Consider the following 24,102-nt stretch of genomic DNA (forward strand, 5'->3'; position numbering starts at 1 on the left):
CTCTCATTAGTCCCATTTATTCAGAGAAGGAAAGCATTATAAGGGATTTAGTGACTTGCCCAGGGACACTGGAATTAAAGTCAGAGCCTTTAAGTTCTATATGTTATTTCTTTAAACTTTGCAACAATTATCAACTTGAATTTTAGTTAGCTTCTTCCCTGTTTCTCGTAAGATTAGACTGCCAACTCTCAGAGGGGAAGATTTTATATGACGCTTCTTGGCATTCTTAGAATCTAACAGGTCCTGGCTCTAGGCGTCAACGAATGAAGAAAGAAATGTTGAATGTATGAATGAATGAATACTTAAAAATAATTAAATCCCCTTTCAGCCAAGGCTAAATTTACTGTTACTTTCACTTTTTCATATAGATTTTTTAATGCTTTAAATCTTTGCAGGAAAACACAGAAGGCTCATATTTTTTGCTTTGAAAATACTTGAATGGTCTCAAAGGTACAAAGCTAAATGTTATCACTTGATGTGAGGATGATTTGCTTTCATTTAATGATTATTTGGAGTCCTTCCTCAGAGACAGCTCACAGGCTAGAAGGGGTTATCATAACCCTGGCTTCAGAAAGTACTAGGGAGGGACTTCTGGTAGTATATCTAAGTGGCACGGGTCATTATCATGTTCTTTGACCTACACAGGAGCTAACATTTTTCTAGTAGTATCCAGTTTAAGCCAATTTTCTCAGCACAGTGTAGGTACATTCATGGCTGAACTCCACCCCAGGTTTTTGCACTCTTAGTAACAACAAAGATCCCATGGATCCCTGTTGGCATGGTCCAGTTACAGAAAACTCTGCTCCACACTGCCATGACTGGACATTAGTTGCCAGAAATGATGGAAATGGTTTGATCAAGAGTACTTCGCAAGTGCTTTAAAAAATTCTTACCTTTTTCCTAGGACCATTAAGATTAGTGACCTTTAAATAATTTAATATTTGCAAAATACATGAAGCTCCCTGAAGTATTATGTAAATGTGAAAATCACCCACAAAGAAGTCAATATATGTAGGGGCGCCTGGGTGGCACAGTGGTTGNGGTGGCACAGCGGTTGAGCGTCTGCCTTCGGCTCAGGGCGTGATCCCGGCGTTGTGAGATCGAGCCCCACATCAGGCTCCTCTGCTATGGGCCTGCTTCTTCCTCTCCCACTCCCCCTGCTTGTGTTCCCTCTCTCTCTCTGGCTGTCTCTATCTCTGTCAAATAAATAAATAAAATCTTTAAAAAAAAAAAGAAGTCAATATATGTAAATGACCCATANTGTGTTCCCTCTCTCTCTCTGGCTGTCTCTATCTCTGTCAAATAAATAAATAAAATCTTAAAAAAAAAAAAAGAAGTCAATATATGTAAATGACCCATAAAAAAAAAAGGTAGCTTGAATTAGGCATAAGAGAGGCTGTCCATGTACCTTATTTGAACAGAAATTGCAAAAACTATTCCTAGACAGGATTTTTCAGTTTCAGTTGTTTCTTAACAACCACTTAAAAAAATATATTGTTAGTGTTTTTGACTAGCTGATGATAAAAATCTACACACAGAAATAACATTGACTCTGCTATGAGATTAATTTTCAAAGGCTTTCCAATGAGATGATACAGGTATTAAGGCACATCATTCAGCAGGGGAGGGGACACAACCACCACCAAATATCAGCCTTGATGATGACAATTTACTTGGAATTCTTTGTTTATGCCTAAGGTTGTCAATTGGCCTACACCTCTTGGTGTTGAGGCTCATTTGTGAGTTACAGTAATGAGAACTATTTGTCACAGCCCAGGAGCTGCTTCTTGAAGGGACTCCGAAAGATATGCGAAGCTAGAACAGGCACTCAAAAGTTTGGATGCTTATCTGCACTCCATTCAAAAACAATCTGAATGGTTTTTGATATAATACTCTGACACTTCCCATTTAGATCTTGTTTGAAAGAGCAAGGGCAAAGACAATCAAAAGTAAAGTAAAAATGTGGGCTGGGAAGAGTAAATATTGAAACTTAATGAGCATAAAAGATTCAAATTAAATTTGTGGTGAAGTTCCGAAGAGTGCCTTGATGGAAACTCTGGTTAGCTATCACAGTAGCAAAGCCGTTTATTCCATCTGTGGGCAAAGCGCTCGTGTGATAAGATGAGCTGAGATTCTTGTCCATGCAGGCTCTCCTACTTCTCAAGTCTCTAACTAGGTGGAATATCAGACCTAAACTTCTACCTTTCTTTTTCTCTTGTTTATTTGCAAACAAGTTCCTGTTTTCACAAGTGAGATTAAAGCAGTACAGAACATGCACAGCAAAGAGGGGCACATTCCCCTATTTCCCTGACTCATCCCATCCTCCCCATACTGCCCAGGCTTCCCTTCCTTGCCCAGAGCGCTATGCTCACTCCTTACTGTAATGAAGATAAAGGCACACCCAGGGCTTGGAAGGGAAAACTCCCTCTTAATACCCAGGCTCTCTTCAAAGGTACCCTGTAGATATGTGGGAATCTTTAAAAGGGGTTTGGTTGTTTCTTCTTACACATTCCTATACTTTACACAAACTAGTATTGATCCAATGGAAGGACCCAGAATTAGAGGTGAGATCACTCTCTGAAAAAGAAAAATAATAGGAATCAGATCATAATGTATATTGCGAGACATTTAGCTTAAGAAGTGGTTTGTAAATATAAAACTGGAGAAGTTGGGGAAAAGTAGTTAGCATGTGTTTGACCCTCAGTGGAGGACAAAAATTAATTAATTAATTATCTATTTATTTTTGTTGTCACTGTTCTATTTTTTCTGCTTACTCCTATAGCCTAGATGCTAGAAGAATGCGTGGCACACGGTGGTGCTCGGTATCAGTTGCGTTAATAGAATCCAGCAAATCAATAATAAAATTACAAAGCTAGCATCTTTATATAAATATGGAAAAGTAATGAAGGATAGAGTTAAAAGAGAAAAGCAAAGGATTAGTAAGAATAGCTATCCAGCCTTATTAGTAATCAAAGATATCTATCTATATTAATATATATAAATAAAATATACTTTCTCCTTATCAAAATAACACTAACAAAAATACTAATATAGTTTTGATGAAAGTGTAGGAAAATTACTGCTTAAAAGGTTGGGGCGCCTGGGTGGCACAGCGGTTAAGTGTCTGCCTTCAGCTCAGGGCGTGATCCCAGCGTTATGGGATCGAGCCCCACATCAGGCTCTTCTGCTATGAGCCTGCTTCTTCCTCTCCCACTCCCCCTGCTTGTGTTCTCTCTCTCGCTGGCTGTCTCTATCTCTCTGTCGAATAAATAAATAAAATCTTTAAAAAAAAAAAAAGGTAAATTCTGAAAAAAAAACTTAAAAAGTGAATTCTGGGAAGCAGTAATGTTCACATTTAATCCTAAATCTTTAACATATGCATACCTTTAACATAAATTCAACTTTTAGGAATTTATTCTATGATAAAAATAAGTAAAGAGATCATATACACATATTCAAGGTTATTCTTTCCAATAATATTCATAATTAAAGGAAATTAATATAGATATAATTTCTGAGTTCTGAATTTCCATCAAAAGGGTTTGAATATATAGATAAGGACATTGCTATACACAAAATATAAAACACATTAATCAATGTCACTAGATGTTAATGATCTATCATTAAATCAAAAGAGGATTACAAAGAAATGTAGTTTATGTGTACATTATGATTTCCAATAAACTATCAATAGAGTTGATATTTAAGTGTTTGACAAAAAGGTGATTTCACGTTGATATTTTTACAGTTAGTAAATATTTGAGGTTTACATGCTACATTTATGATGTGATAACATTTTTATTTTAGGAAACATATATCCTCATAGAAACTTAAGAACTTGAAGTTCAATCAAGTTTATTCCAAGCTAAAGGATCTGTTAAAAAAAATGCAATTTAAAAATTTAGAAAAGAAGATTCAAAAAACAATAATGCATTTGAAATTATTTTTGGTCTTCTGAATTGACTCTGACCATGCAGATAATTAACTTTAGATTTTGTTTCTTCCCCAATAGATGAATGGATTTATTATGACAACTTATTTGAATATCTTTATCAATAAGGTTTTAGGATTCTTTTGTTCTATTTGTGGACTCCTGCCCCAGGGGAAATGGATGAATTTATGTATTCTTTTACGCTTTGGCTGAATATTATTGGTCATCTGTGAATTTTGCCAGCCCGAACTAACCAGTACACTGGATCAACTAAACAAATTGAGTTTCTGATCTATAAATGTAAGAACACTGGTGGCCCTTTTATTACCAGAATGCACTGTCAGTCTGAGAGGCCAGGCTTCCCACATGGCCAGCAGATCTTCCTGTAGGCCCTGGCTTCAAATGGTGTAACTGAGCCATTCTGCAGCTTCGGTATCACTGGGTGACAGGTGGCTCTTACATGTACACTACTGTAGCATACATAAAAGGCATAAAAGTCCTCTTATGAGGACTCTTGCCCCCCCCTTCAGCTTCATTCCTAAATATATCCTGCCCAGTTCGAACAACTAGCTGAATATCCTTATTCACTATTCTCATGACCCCTCCAGCCTGACCTAACCTCTACTTTCTGCTATGCAACTTTCTCTGCTAGGCCTTCCTTGACTTCTTATGCCAGGTGATGGATGACCTGCGTTCTCACAGTTCACTGCACACAACCCTCGTGCCACATTGCATGGGTACATGGTGCTCTCCTTGCCTCTCTGCCTACTAGATTCTGATTCCCCAGGAGGAAGGACCTAAGACTTAGTAGGATGACACTAACCACTCAAGAAGTGTTAATACAGGAATGAAAGAATGAATGAATGATTGAATAACAGCATAAATGAATGATAATACACAAAATAAAGAGGTTGCTCTCTCTTCAAGGATAAAATCATTGGGCATTTAGTGACTCTATCTAATTCTGATTTGAGGAAACAGTACTGTAATTGTGATGAAAAATAAGGTAATCAACACTCCTTTAACAAATGAAATGCAACATTTTTTACTTTTAGTGGTTTATAATTACTGTATCTTTTACCATAGTCATTACAAATGTTTGGTTCAAAATTTAAAAAAGAAAATCAAACAAATCCTGAGCAGATAATTAACATATTACTATGCCATAGCCATTCTCTCTCTTTCTGTTCCTTATATTACTTACATGTCATTTATTGTAAATATTTCCTTGGACCCCAATATGTGTCAGGTGTTATTTTATGAGTTAGGGATACACAGTGAACAAGATCAACAAGGTTGATGGCTTCACAGTGTCTATGCTGGGAGATATGGGGAGGTAATCAATAGTAGATCAATAAACATATTAACAATGTAATTTCAGAACAGAGTAAATAATGGAAGTAGCAATGTACTATGAGGTACATAAATGAGGACAAAGGTGTTTCCAAATTAGAATCGGTGGTTGGAGAGGATCTCTCTGGAGCAGTGATAATTAAATTCTTCACCTGGATAACAGAGTGTCTAGAAAGTCCTCTTTGTCTGCCTGATCATGACTTGGATTTCCTAGTCTCAAATCCAACCTACCTCAATAATCTCCAAGAACCAGTGTTATGGCTGATTGAGAAAGAATTCCTCAAAGACAGAATTCAAGATTATATTTGCTCCTTATTTCATGGATCTTCCCTTTGCTGTACATTTCAGGCTTGAAATCTGTCTTGACATTCCTAGATGCATATTTTTTTTCCTTCCACTAGTTAATTGGTGACATGTTTGATATTTTTCAGTGATTGTGCCAGATCCATGGGCACAGTGGGATACTTGTCTTCTACATTTGTACTTTTGATAAAAAAAAAAATTTAAATTGAAGGGAAAAAAAAGCTGTTGAAATTGTTGAAGCAAACCACAATCTCACCAGCTTTAGAGAAAATGTTCCTTCAAATTTCATAAAGACGTCTGGATTTGTTACATCTCTTAAATGAAATTAACATTTTTATACCCACCTTGCACAAGACATAAATAGGGGCACCCATCCAACAGAAGTATATAAATAATAAACTCTACACTTGGTATGTCACATGCGGTCAAAAATTAATTGATTTTATTTAATAAGCATTTTCTTGTTATTTATTGTCTTGTTATTTAAAAGAGAGATTCTTAGTTGGGCAGAGAAGCTCCTGACAGTCTAACTCTTTTTAATTTAGTGATGTTCCCATGAGAAAAACTTGAGAGAAGGCATAAGCCAAGTGCAACAAAATGACATCCATCAAGTGGCACATTTCCCATTGCTTTCAAAACACTCTGTTGTCACACACCCCATCTACTCCCACACGCACAACAAAGCAAAACAAAACACAGAAGCAAAAATATACACAAAAGAACAAGAAAGGCACACACCATTGATCCACAGGTTTGAAGAATTGAAAGCATAGCTTCTTATTTAACTTAGAGAATAATGGTAGCCATCTTTAGATCACTATAAGTTTTTAAGTAGTAAATCCCTTGACAATTTCTTCAACAGCTTCTAGAAGAGCCAAGAGCCTCCTGCCATCCCAACTCTAACACTTAGAGACTTTTTCTTCTTCCTCTTCATTTGGCAATTAACCACTCATTACCATGACTGGCATCTTGACTACTGATATTGTGAAGTGTTATATATAAATGGTTCAAATCCCTCAGCAGGTCTCCATAATTTACTTTGAGCACTCAGAGCATCAGAAAAGCTAGGTTCACATTAATTGATGTTTCTCTCTTTCCTTGACAGTAGTTCAATGTCTTGAACATGAACATGCAAATATGCATATAATTACAATTTTTAATAATTGATTAATGAGGACAACACTCAAACTAACACTTGAGACCAGGTGAGCAGTTGGAGAAAGCATGTTTCAGGTAGGTTGAAAAGCAGGAAGTAAATGCAGGAATCCAGGCTAGCTGGTGATCACAGACCAAGAGGGAATCCTAGAGAGAGAATCTGGAAGAGAATGCAGAAGCCACATTAAGCAGGTGTTTGTAGGACACACAGACTTTGTAGATAACGTTTGAATTTTATTCCGAGTGTTAAAAGATAAACTGAGGCACATTAAACTTTGGGGGAATTTTATTTCAGCAAATATTAATTCCAATCAGGCAATACCAAACAGGAAGTAGGACAGCTCCACCCACAGAAGCTAGGGGGCCAGGTTTTTATAGACAAGGTGGGAAGCAAAGCAAGGAAATTATTGGTTTGGCTGTAGCTGAAGCAGTTGCATTATTTGGGAAAGTGTAGTTGGCTGTTTGTGACTGATTCTCTTCTTAACCTGGAGTTATTTGCAGGAATTGTCTCTGGCTTAGGTTTTATCTTACTTATGCAGGTGACCAGGCCATTAGAGCCACCTCAGTGTAATGCCTCCTTGTTTGATTGCTTGAACACAAATATAACAGGAGGCCCATAAAAGATACGATGGAGAGTAGAATTTTATATGCTAAAATCATGCCACATTATTTTTTCTCTTGACCCAAGGTCTCATGATTCTCTTCTTTTCTACATTGCTTCCAGGTTAACCAGCTTGAAACACAGTTTCTATTTCACTTTATTCAAAAGTATAATCACGACCACTGCTCTTGACAGAGTGCTTATTGTGTTCATCTCACATACATTATCACAGTTATCCTTTATGGTCACCATAAAACTCTGGTGATGGAGGGATTAATACTTTCACTTTAAAGATAAGGAAACTCAGAGCTGGAGAAGTTAAATAGCTTGCCATATTTACCCCAGCTTTGCCGACTGTAAAGCTAGGTGTGGAATATTGTCTACTGTCCTCCACAAACCACACTGTTTCCCTGTTGCCACCTCAATCACATTTGAGCTCATAAATATGTTCTTTAAATCCTATCTGACTGCATATACCCACGTAGATCTCCCTCTATTCCCATACAAAAAAACTTCCTTTGTTCTATTTCCTTTATCCACTCATCCTCATCCCCAACCTCTCACCACATATAACATGCTTATTCTACCACCTTCAATGGTAATTAACTAGAAAGACCACTGGTCAGCAGAAAAAGTTGAGTTTTAATCCAGAATCTTCCACTTAGTTGACCTCCCTGAGCCTCCAAAAGTTATCTTTAAAGTCAGAATGGTAATCTTCAGCACACCTACCCTCCAAGAATGGAGTGAAAATTAGATGAAGTGTGGTACATGGAGATTTTCTTTCAACTCTAAAGGACTATGTAAATGTACATTTTGTTATAGATCATGTTTTAGACTCTTCCTCAGCCAGTAATGGTACCCGCACCCTCTATCTGTCCAAATGCCACCTCCCAGGCTTGGAGCAAGGGAACGCTATGGACGCAGAAGCTTTTCTCATTGATCTTAACTGCCATATTCCTTTTATGCACTCCCACGTTTGTACCTAATTAAGAACAACTTATTATATTTTCTTGTGTTTTCCATGTGTGCAAATCATGCATGGCTATCATTGATGCAGAATTTTGTACAAGGATCATATTTTCCACTACCTTTCTCCTCCCTATGTCCACCATGGTACTGCTAGAAGAGTAAAGCCTAACAGGCCCAGGCAATAAATAGACCTGGTTTGGAATCCTGACTGACACTTAGCTGGATAATCTTGGCTAAAATCCAAGAACTCTCTCAGCCTCAGTTTTCTCACCTTTAAAATGGGGTTATTAATTGCATCTTCTTCTTTACATTGTTGTGAAATTTAAGTCAAGAAAAGCATGGGTAACACAGGTGGTTGACTTCCTTTCTATTAACTATTATCCTTCTTGTAACTATTATAGTGCCCCATATATTTTTAAATACCTCATCACCATCAGTTTCCTGGAAGCTCAGTTAATGTGTGTTTGCTAAAAAAAAAAAAGAAAGAAAGAAAGAAATATATATCATCTCTTCTTTAGGACTTCTGTATGCTGTATATCCACTTTAAGCAATTGGACTGATCAGATTTTCTATAATAGCTACTTCAGATCAGCCTAAGGCAAATCCTAGCCAGGTTTCATGAAGACCTAAATGAAAGAAGTTATACTTTGTTTTGTCAGCTGCTGATGCCATTTCACACAGACTAAAAGCACTATAATGTACTTTTACTAACTTTTATCAGTTGTGATCATGATCAATAATTTTAAAGGTGAGCACTTATATCAAGACTTACTTTTCATGGAATACAGAAATAGTCCAGCTGAAGAAGTTGAGTTGAAGATTGTATTAGTGGTTGATTTGCTAGAGATGAATAATGTTTGAATGGAAGAGCATGTGTCTTTTTTTGAAATGGTGAAATAAAGCGGAGTACGGAATCCCTCCCACATAACTATGTGAACAATGCACCTGCAAATGATTTAGGTTGACATCTTTAATCTCTGAACATTTTAAACTAGATATTAATTACTGTGTCATGTTAATTTCATTACACACTTTATGAATATTTTCAATCCTCTTACCATAAGTAAATAATATTGAAAATTTGAGGGATAAAATATTAAGTACTTTGGACAAAGGAGACTTTGGAAAACACTTTACAATAAACATATTCCTTTGGAAATATATTAATAAATGTAACTTAAGAGGGTTTAAGACTCTTGTTTACATTCATGGGATTAAACTGACTGGTGGATTTGAGAATGGAGGGTTGTTAAAGGACTTGGTGAACATAATTTGGCCTTTAGCTAATTTGTAATTGAAAAGTTCAGTTCATTAAGCAGATTTGTCTTTAGAGCTTGTGTGACAGAGCCTACTGTTGCTTTAGAATTTCGCAGAACACTGAGGTCAACTGAGCCAAGAAGTTCTTTGAAACTTTATTTTTTTTAAGTATCCAAATATATTGGAGACTTGAAGCATAAGTAGAGAGTTACATCGATTTATCTTCCTTGGCTTCAATTCTCTTTCCTTTTCCTTTTCTTCTCTCTATCTCTCCTTTGTCTCCTTCCGTCTTACCTGCAAGTAACTCTAGCACATGGGATAGCCTCATGGAACAGAAACAGAGATCCCAGAACTTAACAAGTCTGTCTCAGCCTTACGACAAGAGTCCAATGGGGAGGGGAAGAGATTCACCTCGATACTAGTGTCTTTGTCCTACCCCACAGCTGAGACTGAAGGGCAGTGCAAATGCTGTTCCTTTAGAATGGGTTGGGGAGGTTGGGGTGGGGATGTGGTCAGAATGCCTGCCATCAAAACCGAGTTCTTCTGTTCCACAGCTACATAACACAGGACAAATTGTTTTACCTCTCTCCACTTCCGTGTCCTCTCCTGTAAAGTGACAATAATATTAGTGCGTATTATAGGGTTTTGTGAGTGAGTTTTGAGTAAGACAATCTAGGTAACCACTTAAATCTATGTCGTAAACATAGTGCGTGATCAATAAATGTTTGCTCTTATGATGACGTACTTATTTGTACTATTAGTACATTGGAGATACAGATAGGGAGGGGGAATTTTCAGAAAACAATATAACCTGGTAAGAGGAGTCAGATTAAAAAGGTAGCATCTCTAAGCTTCAGTGTCCTTATCTGGAAAATGGGCATAATTTCAGCATCTACTATTTTAAGGATTCATTTTTAAGAATTCAGTGATATGCTTCACCCAAGGCATTTAACTCAGTGCCTTGCACATGGTAAACACTTGAAAAATGGTAGCTATTATGATGATGGCAGTGGTAAATAAATGACATAGAGTCGGGGTTAGCAGTGGAGTGACCTGGTCACAATGTGCAAACTAGAGGCAGGGAAATTTTGAAAGGAGTGATAAATGGGTCATTGAGTCTTACAAAATCATAAAGAAAATTGTGATACTTCTCTCGTGAAAACCCTGTAAGCGCTTACCATTTTTGTATCTCAGTGCTCCTTACAAGTGTCACTTTGATGCTTGTTTCAGATATGTTGTCATATGGTACACCTCCTATCTTGTCTCCTAAGGAGTAATGTTCAAGCAATGACATGCTGGTGTCTGAGTTATAGTTTTTCCCAAATACGTACCAAAACTACTTTGTAACTATCAAAATTAAAAATCAGATCAACACCAAAAAAAAAAAAAATTATGTGGTAGTGTATGTTCCAATTTTGGGAAACAGTGAAACTAGCACATGTTAATTACCACCCTTGCTGCAACAAGTCAGATCTAATGAAATGAGGTTCTGGGAGTAAGTACAGTCACACTGAACTCACTTATTTTGATTTGCTTGTCTACTGTGGCTGTTTAATGGTTCTCCTCATTCCCCTATCCCTCCAAGCCCGTCAGGCCAATCCTAGAAAGCTTTGCAATTGATACTTATGACAAGGTGAACCAAGAGCTTAACATTTTACAGACAGCTCAGATACTAATAGATTTTTACTTATTTATTGTGCATGTGTATATTTTATTATATTATTGTTAGGTATAGTGTGTGCATGGGTTTATGTTATTACTATTATTATTATTATTTTATTTCATGTTATTTTGCACAGGCTAACAAAGATCAGGATACGGTATTTCTAAGTATAGGCCTTAGGTCTCCACAGAAAGCTTAGGTAAAGAACTGAAATTAGTATTTCTAAAGACAGAATCCTTCCCTAGTAACTCTTTCTTTCTTTCTTTCTTTCTTTCTTTCTTTCTTTCTTTCTTTTTCTTTCTTTCTTTCTTTCTTTCTTTCTCTTTCTTTCTTTCTTTCTTTCTTCTTTCTTCTTTCTTTCTCTTTCTTTCTTTCTTTCTTCTTCTTCTTTCTCCTTTTTTTTTAATCTCCCCTTTGCCCATTTATATCTCTTGAAAATGGAGGTAAAGTTGAGTTATTCAGCTCAAGTGGTTCAGGTAATTTCCTCCCCTTAATACTTCACTTTGAGATAGAGACTATTTAATTGTTATAACCCTGAGTAGCTGAGAGATAAGAAAGATGTACTAAGGAAAAGGACGGGCGTAAAATAGCTCATGAAAGCACCCTCATCTGCCCTCCCTGCTTTCAGATTCAGGGAGCTTTTATGATCCACCTGTTTAATTCCCATATCACGCTAAGCGGGCACTGCCAGGACTATGAAACAGTTCTCTCTGGACTCCCTCCGAGCTTTGGGTCGGGTTTTTCATTTCACACATCATTCACCTCCTTGCTCCAGTGATCCTGAAGAGCCAATAACCCACCTGATCCTGTGTGCACATTAGTGCCAATCATTTAAATTCATACTTTGGAGAGGCGGAGATTATAATGCAAGTTCTTAAAAAGCATACACGCTGGGGACTTTTATAGTGGATTCTCTTAGAAATCACCTTAGAAACTGCTGAAGTTTTGAGCCAGAAAACAGAATAGTCTGCTTTAGCTCCTAACCAACCTTCACAATTACAGTAATATTTCCTTGGGCGAGCTTCTCTTTTCATGGTCATAATATGGAATTGCACTTCAGTTTACATTAAAAAAAAACACTATTTTCCTTAAATACAAAATATCTTCTCAGTCAAGTTGGCTTAATGTGGCAGCCTATTGGAGAACGAGGATAATCCATTTTTAACCCTAAATTAGCCCTTGCCTGAAAAGATCCATATGCTTTAATATTCGAAAGTGAATATTTCCAAATTTGGTATTTTCTACATGACACCAACACAAATAGTTTAAAATTAAATACAAAAAATACAAATAATACTTGAAAGCCAGCTACCTGAAAGTGGGCCAATTTGTGATTTAAAAAGAAACGAGATTAATAGTTGAGCATTGATGAGAAATTTTTGTTCCCATTAGAAGCTTTTCTACTCCTGTGTTAGGTTAGCAAACAATGATAACATGTTTGCAGCTGCTATAAAACATTAATCAGCTGGAAAAAAAAAGAGGGTATTTAGAGAGAAAGTTATATTAGCCACATTTTGACCTTAAAATTGCATTTGAATTCGGATGCATAATGTTGAAAGAGCATTTTACATTACTCTCTGAATATCTTTCTTATCGTCAGACACTGTTACCTCCTTAGTAACTGTTATTGACTTTTTTCCTTGGTAGTAGAACCCTGTGTTTATTCAGGAATTGGGTGACTTTGTTTTATGGAATCTCTTAGCCCTGGGTAATGCATGTTGATTAGGCTAGGGAACCAATCCCAGTAAAGCCCAACTCAATTATAGCAATTGATTTAGATAGGAGAATTCGACACTTAGATATAAAGGGGGAAGGGGTTATATGGGAAGGGAGTGATAGGAAAATTCCCCTTCCCTTAAAACTAGACATGAGAATAGAACACTTTCCTCCCTAACCTTGGATATTAAAGTTTAATAACATGATGTTTGGGGCTTGCAGTCATATTGTGAGCACATTGCTGAGTTACTGTGCTAGAACAAACCACCTCCTGATTACATTTTCATATAAGATAATACATTTCCTATTGTTGAAGTAATTTGTAGTAGGATTTTCTGATATGTCAAACTGAAAGCGTGCTAATTAACTTTAACTTCAAGATTTTGGATCAAGCACTATATGTTTATTGTCTCTTCCCTGTGTTTGTGTTAATCAGATTGAGCTGAATAAGGCAAGGTTTATTTCCATCCACATAAATTCTGCTACATTTCAGTGGATTTTCAGGTAAACTCATTGCATTGACTTAAGGACTCATTATTCTTAACATCTTAAGTCCTGCCATCTCAATGCATGGTTTCCAGGGTTACTGAATGAGAAAAAGGGAGAGGTAGAGCATTACCCAGAAAATTTGTACTGCCTGAAAATGATAGTGACTTTCATTCAGTCCATTAGCCAGAGCTAGACACATAACCCAGAACAACCACAAGAGGTTGGGAAGCAGAGAAAAGCTCTTGGATACCTAGTGAGTTTTAAAATCCTCTCCCACAGTTATTCTGGTCTAGATATAGGAGATGTTAGATGTTAGGATTAGGGAATTTACTTCTCTCACTATCTAAGAATAAGAAGGGACTCTCCTGATTCCCTTTAGTTCTATAGGGAAAAAATTAGATTTAACTTAATTACAAAGAACAAGTTTTCTAAGAGCTACAATAGGAAAAAAAGGCAAACTGTAGGGAACTACACATGTATGTAGCAGAAGGTCCATGATAGGGCAACGGTTCAGAGCATGAATACTGAAGTCTGGTGGACCTGTGTGTGTATAGAGCTCATTTATATGTTAGGTGTATAACTTAAAGTTTTCAGAGCATTTGAGCTCGGATTAGTCATTTGCAAGATAGGAATAAAATTAGTATCTCTTCTATAGAGTTTTGAAAAAAAATGTGCTTGATTCATAAAAAAATGCACAACATACGGTAAACATTTTGTTACATGATACGGTAAGCATGAGTGTTAAGTGAGTCCAACAGTGACTTAGACAAAATCTTGAGAATCCATTATGGCATAGTCATTTTTGTTGTGTGTTTTCCAACACCACCAGACAGTTCTCAAATTCTCAGTGGACACTGGCTGGGTGGCATATGAATTTAACTTAATTCTGACACTTTCTACCAGAGATAGTGGTTCAAAGACTCAGAGAAACATTCACTTACCTTTATTATAAAGGGTATGATAAAGGATACGGATGAACAGTTAGATGAAGATATACAGAGGACAAGAGCCAGAGGATCCTGAATGCAAGAACTCTCCACCTCCCCTTGGGGAACTGCAGTGCACCACCCTCCAGCATGTGGATGCATTCACCAACCCGAAGCTCATTGGTTCTCTTTGTTCAAGAGTTTCTGTAGATCTTTAATTTCCAGCCCATCCCCCTTTCCTGGACGTCAGTGGGCAGGATTGAGAGTTTCAGCTCTCCAATCACTTGGCCTTTCTGGTGATGAGCCCACTAAGGCTGCCTAGAGGCCCTGTCCTTAGTCACTTCATTAGCATGAGCTAAGATGTAATTGAAAGGAGCTCATTATGAATAACAAAGACATCCCTATCACTCGGAAAATTAAAAGCATTTTAGGAGTTTTGCTCCAGGAAGGTGGGACAGAGACCAAATATATTTCTTATTATACCATGCCATTTTATATGAAACAAGCTTTTTATTTTATTCTCTCAATTTGCTATTCAGTATGCATATATTATAACTGAAGTGCAGAATAGGTAGAACTAATAAATGTGTCATCTTACAAATAAAAACAGTGCATTCTTTCTTGAGCAAACTTTTTCCTTCCTGCTGTCCATGTTTGGTACTTTTACAATCATGCCACAGTTTTGTCAGTGGAAAGAGGATAGAAAAACGCAATTAAGTATACTTAAGCTTATATTAGGCAATTACAGTAAATGTAGTGCTATGCCAATAAAGCATAGGTGATTTTCTCAATAAATAAAGTCTTGGATTATAAATTCTTCTGCATTATATTTCCCAACTCTCCAAAGTTCATCCATAAGAAATAATGCTAGAGAAATTCTGTGATATTTATGTTTTAAGTGCATCTTGGCATAAACAGCACTCCTATTCTTCAACCATAATTGTGTCAAAACTCGCTACTGTTAAAACAGAGACAGTGCATCCTAAATGGAGTCACTTGTGCTAAGACCCACATCACCAATTAGAGATTTAGTACTCAACTTAATTACAGTTTCAGCCTCTCCCAGAAATGGAATCTTAAAGCAGTCAATCTGGAATTACCTGGTCAGCACTAGTGAGGCAATCTGTCTGATGAACCTTATCATCCCCTAAAGGAAGATGACCTTGCCGCTAATAATCAGTTCTTTGCTAGTACATCTTTCTTGTCCCATCCCCCTCTGCTTATCAAGGTCTTTCATTTTGTACAGATCTTTAGAGCTCCTTTCTCTTTGCTAGATGAGATGCTGCTTGATTCATGAATCCTTGAATAAAGCCAGTAAAATCTTAAAAATTTACTCAGTTGAATTTTCTTTTTTAGCAGTATGCTTTCATATTTTAAATATACAGAGAACAAGAATACCTTGGGTATAAAAGACTCTTAAACCTTTTATGTCACCAAAGGCTACTTTTGCCTTTAATGAATTTCATTTGCATTGTGTGTAGTGTGTGTCTGTGTGTGGGTGTGTGTGTGCACACATTTGGTGTTGGTGGTATGATGAATTGGAAGAAGAGAGGGACTATTCCTTTCTTTCCTTGAAGCTAGCTCTCCATTCATTCACCAAACTCCTATTGAGCCCTTATTATGTATGGAAAACTGGGCTAAGAGAGCAAATACATTCTACATCTTTAAAAAGTAAAGTTCAGCAGCAAAGATAAACATCAAATAAATAAACTCAATAAAGTATGATCAGTGTCATGGCATGTCCACCTGTTATATGAATATTTGCTTGATGATATGACCTAGTTTAGGTGAAAAAGGGAAGGCTTAAGTGCAGAACACATATTTAACTGAATAATGAGTAGGAGGAAGATAGGGGGGGAAAAGTGGGAAAACCATACCCACACATCAATACATGTTTCCTTTTATTCTGAGATTTTAATTTCTACATTTTGTTATATATGTGTGTGTTCAGGGCTCTTGTTTGGGCACATGGTAGAGGGTATTTCAACAAAACTGAGTAATATCTGCAAGATTCTTCCATCATTATCCAAAAATGGCTAATTCTTAGATACCTTGTTTTATTCTCTGCAAAAGAAAATATGATGGGCATTGGACTCTGATGAATAGGTACTTGAGTGCTAGTTGTGTAACCTGGATGAAGTTTTTAACCAAGCAGATATCCTTAATTCAAACAGTCAATTGCTATTAAGATATAAATATTAAATATAAATTAATTAAAATAAAATAATATAAATTAAAATATAAAAAAATATGCTAGTTGTGTAACCTGGGTGAAGTTTTTAACCAAGCAGATATCCTTAATTCAAACAGTTGATTGATATTAATTAAAATATAAAAATAAAAAATAAAATAATTAAAATATAAAATATTTAAAAGCAATTAACATACTAGTTAAAATTTAACTCTGCTAGTATTTAGTGGGCCAGAAAAAGTAGATGCCATGGAAGATGATCAGAGGGAGCAGATAGACTAGGGGAAAGCATAGACTGAAGAACGTGGACTGATTCATGAAACAGAGCGTCCATTGTACATATATACTGACACACTGGATTCGAGAAGAGGAAGGATAATGAGGACTGCCATGATAGCAATGATCACTAACAGCTGGCTGTTATTCTAAAGCAACACAAAAATACCTACTACACCTATTCTTTGCTTTGATCTTTATGTCAAGGCACCTTCAGCCCAATTTCTTAACATTTTACATAGTGTAAGACATGATGTAATGCATTTTATATCCCAAATGTGCCATTAATTATTGTTGTGGCTTTGGACATGACGCTGAAAGCATGTTTGCCTCAGGCAAAGTATTTTTATAATATAAAACATTCATTTACCCTCAAAACAAAAAAATTAAGGTCCACTCCCTTTGTAGAATAAACTATGAAATTTAGTTTATCTATCATTGTTTAACGTAAAATTCATATTATCTAATGCAACCAAGAATCAATAACACAGAAATAGTGAGTATTTGTAATGATGTCCTGAGGCTCAGGGTTATTGACAAGCACATTTCTAACTACCAACTAATAAAGGAATCATGATTTAATTGAATTTGTGTATTAAGGATGAGGGGTGCTTTTTGTTGTTGAGAAGGCACTTCATTTACTCAATAAGCAATATTGAGAGACTATTGTGCACGGGAGCTCAAAAACAAATCAGATAGAACCTTACTCATACAAAGTTTGAAACCAGAGACAGATAAACAAAAACTCACAGTCTGCTGTATTAGGTACTTTAATTCATGCATATGTGGTCTTATGACAGCACAATTGATCCTCATGGTAAACTTGTGGGTTAGATTAAGGCAGAAGGTTCAAGTAATTTGTCTAATTGCCATGAGTTTATAAGAGCAATGTTTAAATCTTAATCTTTCACTCCATTGTCTGTATTTTTCTCAATAACTTCTGATTATTTCAAAACTAGGAATCCATGTATACTTATGCAAACATCCATGAGTAGACCTGTATAGTTCAAACCCATTTTGTTCTAGGGTTGGCTGTATTTTTTAAAAGTTTATTATATGCACATTCAATTTCCCTGATCTACTCTTTCAGCTAAGGTGCGTATATCAATACATACGTGTAATCCACCAAGCCACAATCTCAGCCATGGTGCAGGGTGTCTATCTCCAGAGGGCCTCACCACCAGCCACATACAGGGCCATATCCAGTCTCTTCTGTGAACCCACAGACCCTGGTCTGACCCTGAATTACCAGCCAGGACTCCTTGCCTCCCACTGTGGTTTGCAGTTTTGTATTTTGTCACTTTCTCACTCACACAAATTGGCGTATCTCCTTCTTAGGGAACTGTTCTGCCAACCAAAGGGGATTCAAACAGATCTGTCCTTTGCAGGTCATAAAATATTTCATTACACCTTTTGCCAAAGCAATTGATGCCAGCTAGTCCTGGACCTCCACAATTAAGGGGACCAATGGGAAGCAACCTATTAGTGATCCTTGAAAGTAAGTAAGGATCAGCCCTAAGGTGATATGTAGTCACCAACTCTAGACAGAGAGTTTTGCATAATTTTATGCCTCATCTCCAGTGAACTTGAGTTATCTTTTTCTTAATAGGAATATTGTGTATTCCTTTCTATTGAAAATATAGTTATATACACGGAAACATCTCAGTCTGAAAATAACACACCTGAGCCAGTGCTTGGCCTGAATAAGACCATCATAAATGTGCTGATAGCCAGGATGAAACCCATATATATTGCTGTTAAAAGCTGAATCAAGATTGCACAACAAGAATTCTATCCACAGAAAGCAGTTTTGCAACAACATCATGCTGGTGGTGGGATAGCTTTCCAGCATTCTCACCGTGCTAGCCATTAATTCCTTTTCCAACTGAATAGAAATCATTGTGTTTCTTCCTCACCTTTGCCTACTCCTGTTTCTTGCCTCTATTCACATTATGTATATTTTAGTATGCAGTTTGGCAATTGACTGCTTAGCAACTATAAAATTATTTTGGAGGAGAATCTATATTAAAAAAGCAACTTTCCATAATGTTGTAGTGCATGTCCTTGGAAAACTAATTTTAGTGGAAAGAGATGTTCAGCCAATACTGATACGCTAAAGAATATGAACACACATTTTAGTATATCTAGTCATAATAAAAATGGGAAGTTAATCTTTATAGTCCTTGTTTTAATTATTTTTCTGAAGAGGTATCCTATTTATCTATTGTTTGACTCTCTTCCTAAACCAATATTATTAAGTTAAGAATTATTTCCTTTTAATCATTACAAGCAGTTTCTACATTTGTTTTTGCAGTATGCTTATTTCTTTCTATATGTAGGAAACATAAAGCATACGTTGTATTACAATGACATCAAGTCATTGCAAAATTTCCTGGACATGAAAATTTCCAATTATTCAAGTTGACCGCATGCCTAAGTGTGTAGGGGTGGATATAGTGACAATCGTGCATTTAGAAAGAAATACTGGGAAGCTATAATATATAATATGCAAAGGGGAAAAGATCATGGCCATAGGGAAGGAAACAGAATATACAGTTATTCTAGTTTTTCCCCGGCACCTTTTTTTCTAAGAATTTTATTTTCTTTCCCAATTTCATTATAGAGGCAGGAACAGCCATATCACACCATGTCTGCTCTTCCTGGACAAGTTGATTGGTCTTCTAGTAAGACATGGGGTTCGGAACTGACTGATAATAGGAATCCCCTAGCTGCCAACACCACTGAGCCACCCCAGATGGCTGATTCAGTGGTTGAGAACCAACTGCAAGCTGAACCTGTGAGTACTTTGTCCTGATTTCTGCACTTGGGCCCAAGGTTGCTAGAGCATTAACTCCTTGGATACTTGAATCATAATGTGTGCAATAAAGGAACCACCACAGCCAGGTTTTCTGTTTCATGAACTGAAATGGAGAAAGATATTCTACAGATACAAGGGGGCTGAATAAAAAGATACTCAGAAAGGAACAGAGAAAAATAGAGAAAAAGCCTTAACATTGTTTGAATCCTTGGATTTGTTAATTTCTTTCTTTTTATTTATTGAAATTTAAATTTCAGTTAGTTAACATAGAGTGCAGTATTGGTTTCTGGAGTAGAATTGATTCATTTCTGAAGCCCAACCACATTCCTTCCCATTGGTTTCTGAATCCAAGAATCTCCTTAGTATGCTACTCTTTTTTGAGTCAGCCGGTTTGAATTGAGTAGCTGTTACTTTGCCCAAACAAATGTTAACTATACTGCATGGTACTGAAGAGTTGGCTGTATTCAAAGTGCAGCAAAGTGGGCAGCCGTCGCAGCCTCGCCAAAAGGCTGTTCAGGTCATGATTTAATATTGGGAAGCACAGTAATCACTGTGAAAGCCTTACTGATCAGGGGATTTAACCCAAATTGTGTGGCACCACTGCACACAACTGTTGTTTTGCTGCAACTGTGTTCTCAGGCACTTCTCTGGAGCATGGTTAGCCGTCCACACTGCAAAAACACTCTGTATGGAAGAAGCAGGGAGTAATGCTCAGACTACATCAAACGCCCACTCCATTCAAAAATCATAGAGGCCAATAAGACAGGAAGCCGACTGAGAACTACTAGGTCAAGACGATTGACTTCCCGTACTTTCCTAGAGCTGCCTGAACAGCCGAGTCTCTGTGAGCACCCTTCACTCTGTTCCCCTCTTTCCGGACCCAGGCTTGGTTATCACAAGAGTCAATATTTTTTTCTTGCCCTACATATTTGTAGTCAGGAAAATGGAAAAAATAAAATTAGTTCGGATCTGAAATTTTCTGAAGTGGAGTACATCACCTTTTAATATCTATGACTTCAGAGCTTAAGGTAGACAAGGGTATATGCAGTTCCTGCTTTCCTTCCATCTGCATTAGACAGAATGAGCTTATGGTGGTTGGCATAAAACTCTTGAGTACATGATTTTCAATGATGGTATTTGGTATAATTTACTGAATGTATATGAGTATGTGTGTGTGTGTATGTTTTATTATCAGTTTTATGGACTTATTTAAGATGTCTGAGAACTACTAACTTCAGATAAATCTATTTTTGACAACTCTTAACATCAGTCTTTTTCTTATTATTTTTCTTATTATTTTGAATTGGTGGGGTTCATTCAGGGTGATAACAGATGATTTACACCTTCCTAGTAATCATCATAAGGCAAACCACCTTTGTTCATTAGTTTGGTGTTTCTCTTTGGGCAGTATTTTCTAGAATTCCTGCCTAATTTGACCAATTTCAGGACTCTTAAGCCAAGGTTGAGGAAATTGAACAGTAAAGGTCATCATATGACCCTGATATTCATGACATAACTTGTACTTCACTCATAAACTTTAGTTTAATTTTGAACCATTTTATCTGAAGTCCAGAATGAGATATTATAGAGTAATCTGGCAGTTTTTAATACAAAGCTCAACATAGACTGAATGAACAGGTTGAAAATATCAAAGATGAAGAAGATGCAGGAGATGTTACTAAACGTTGAAGGATTGGAGGAGGACTGATGGACAGAGAATCGCTAATGTAGATATGAAACACAAGCGGAGCCGGGTGGCCATCAGGCAGGTAGTTAGGGGCTGCAGCAGAAAAGATTATGCCTACAGACCGTGGCATGCTTATGGCATAAGATATGTTGTGTCACAGTATGTGTAAAGGATGAATGCAGAGTGGTGGCCAAAAACCTCTGACTAAGGTGGGCATGTTTGCATTCATCAGAATACAGCTTGCTTGAAGATACAAGAATGGGTTAATTGGAAAGAGTAAAACGTAGTGCCTCCTGGACACAGTGTAATTGGCTCCCACTGGCACATCAGGGCAATGTGCCAGCTTCTGGTGTTGGCAGGGAATGAGTTCTCAATTAGGCAAATCTCTCCGCTTCTTAACCACCAGCCCCTGCGAATGCTCTGGTCTTTTGGCTGAGATTATTGCAATAACCTTCTAACAAGTCCCCCTGCTACTCCTCTTGCCCCTTTACAGTCTACTTGCCACATGTCAGCCCAAGAGATCCCTTCAATCTGCTAAGTTTTATTACAAAACCCGTCTGCTTAATGACCTCAAATAGTTCTCATTCACTCAGTAAAAGCCAAAGTTCTCATGGCTTATAAGGTGCTATGTGTTCTGCTTCCCCTGCTCCTTACTGTTCTGATCTTAAATCTCACTCCCCTTCTGTGAGTTCATTTACCTCAGGCCACAGGTGATACCTCACTGTGTCTCCAGTGTGGAAGGCACACATCTTCCTCAGGGCCTTTGCACTTGCTGTTTCCTGTCTCCAGGATGTTCTCCCCTATACAGACGTATGTATACTCCAGCACCTCCTCAGGACTCAGGTTGGTTTCAGCCTCTGAGAGAGGCCTTCTGGGCTTAGCGTCCCCTTGAGTACTTGAAATCCATCTCTATACCTATAATTTTCTGTATGCAATTATCAACTATATATAAATATATGTGTGTATTTTTTAACTTTATTTAATCCTTTATCTTCTGATACTTAAACACAAGTTCTGTCTGTTTTATTCACTGATTTATCCCAGCACCTGAAAGTGCCTGATATATAGTATGTTCTCAATACCTATTACATAATTGTTAAAAGAAACTGAGCCATTTCTTCAATACCCAGAGATGTCAGAAATTACTACTTACTTCGTTTAGGAGATATATAAATACATATCACATATGTGTATGTGTAAAATTCACTTACATTCAATGAACCAGAGGAGAGGCGATTAACAAAAAAATAGTGGAAAGGAGTGTAATTAAGAACGAGGAAGAGAAAAAAAAGTGAAGTGTCAAAATTAAGAAGTTCTGAAAGCGAAAATTCTAAAGGAAATTCTAGAGAATGGCTAAGGGAGAGCCACTGGCTCCAAACTGTAGGGTCATCAGTCACCTTTAAGAGGAGATTTTCAATATTCAGGAGGATGGGAGCAACACGTGAAAGGGTTTAAGTTATGTGGACCTGGGAAAGAGAGCCAGGGCATCTGGGAGCAATAGATGATTCCAATTCTGGGGCAGGAAATGTACCAGAAACATCCTGTATTAACAGAAATGAAGTCTGCTACCCTAAAGTTCCTGAAGAGTCAATTTGAAGAGAGTCTCATTGGTCAAAGATGAGACAATTTGAACATTAATAAGAATAATAAGTGCCATGGAGTGAAACACATTAAGTGTGATTAAATATATGAAATCATAATGAAAACAAAATGAGCAAAGAAAACACACTGGTCATCATTGGGAGACTTTACAAAAACCCAAGCTCATTATTTTGAAACTAGTAAATGAAGGGTGAGGCATTTCTATTGCCTTTTGGATAATAACTAGAAAATAGTAAACCAGATATTAGATGAAGGGTTTTATTTTCCTTTATAGTGGTTTTCCTCCAAAAAAGAAGACATTATAAAATTAGAAATTATCACTTTGAAACTTCTCTTTGAATTAATGAATGTAGACACTTATCCTCAACAATTGTTAACACAAAAGGAAGCCATTATGTGCTTCCTGATAGAAGGACATACCGCCTACCAACAAAGCCATCTTGCCAGAAGAAACAAAACTGAATCAGATCAAGCTTCTACAAACAGTTAGCAATTTACAGAGCAACATATTAATCTGTGCCATTGAAATATAATCAACACAATGCAGACTGTAGGAAACGTAACAGGACAAACAACCCTATCTCCAACAAATAAATCACAAGGATAAATAAATTGGGCAGAACTTACAAAAGAGACTTCAAGAAACATCAACAAATTACGTTATTTGAATTTTATGTGGACTCTGATTCAAGCAAATAAAAACTAATAAACATTATGAGACAATGGAAATTTGAACACTGAATGGGTTTTTGATGTTATTAAGGAATATTTGTTAATTTCTCTTAGATGTGACAAGGAAAATGGAACCTTTTTCTCTTGAAATATTTGTGGTTGAAATCAAATGATGTTTCGTATTTTCTTTGTAAATCGTGTCCTCTATTTTCCCTCAAAATTCCTCTCTAAAAATTAACTCTGTGTTAAGCCTGTGTTTGTCAGAAGCAGGACCTGAGATTAGGATTATATGCAAGTGATTTACTAAGAAAGTGCTCTCGGGAGAGATCTGTAAGAGTACAGAATTAAGGCAGTGAAGAGGAAGAAGCCAAGTGAAATAAAGTCCCAGCCTCAGCAAGACTCTGCAGAGAAGCACAAAAATATACTTCAGAGAGTATTTTAACTGGAGATCTGGGAAAGCCTCAAGGAATCTGAAAATGGGAGATCTGCAGGA

At 36.8% G+C, this 24,102-nt stretch overlaps 1 pseudogene; it reads left to right on the forward strand.

Moving 5' to 3' along the window:
- Nucleotides 1–24,102, forward strand: part of LOC100474405 — a 138,513-nt pseudogene that overhangs the window by 101,422 nt on the left and 12,989 nt on the right.

Source organism: Ailuropoda melanoleuca, chromosome 14 (genome assembly GCF_002007445.2).
Source record: "Ailuropoda melanoleuca isolate Jingjing chromosome 14, ASM200744v2, whole genome shotgun sequence".
Classification (NCBI taxonomy): Eukaryota; Metazoa; Chordata; class Mammalia; order Carnivora; family Ursidae; genus Ailuropoda; species Ailuropoda melanoleuca.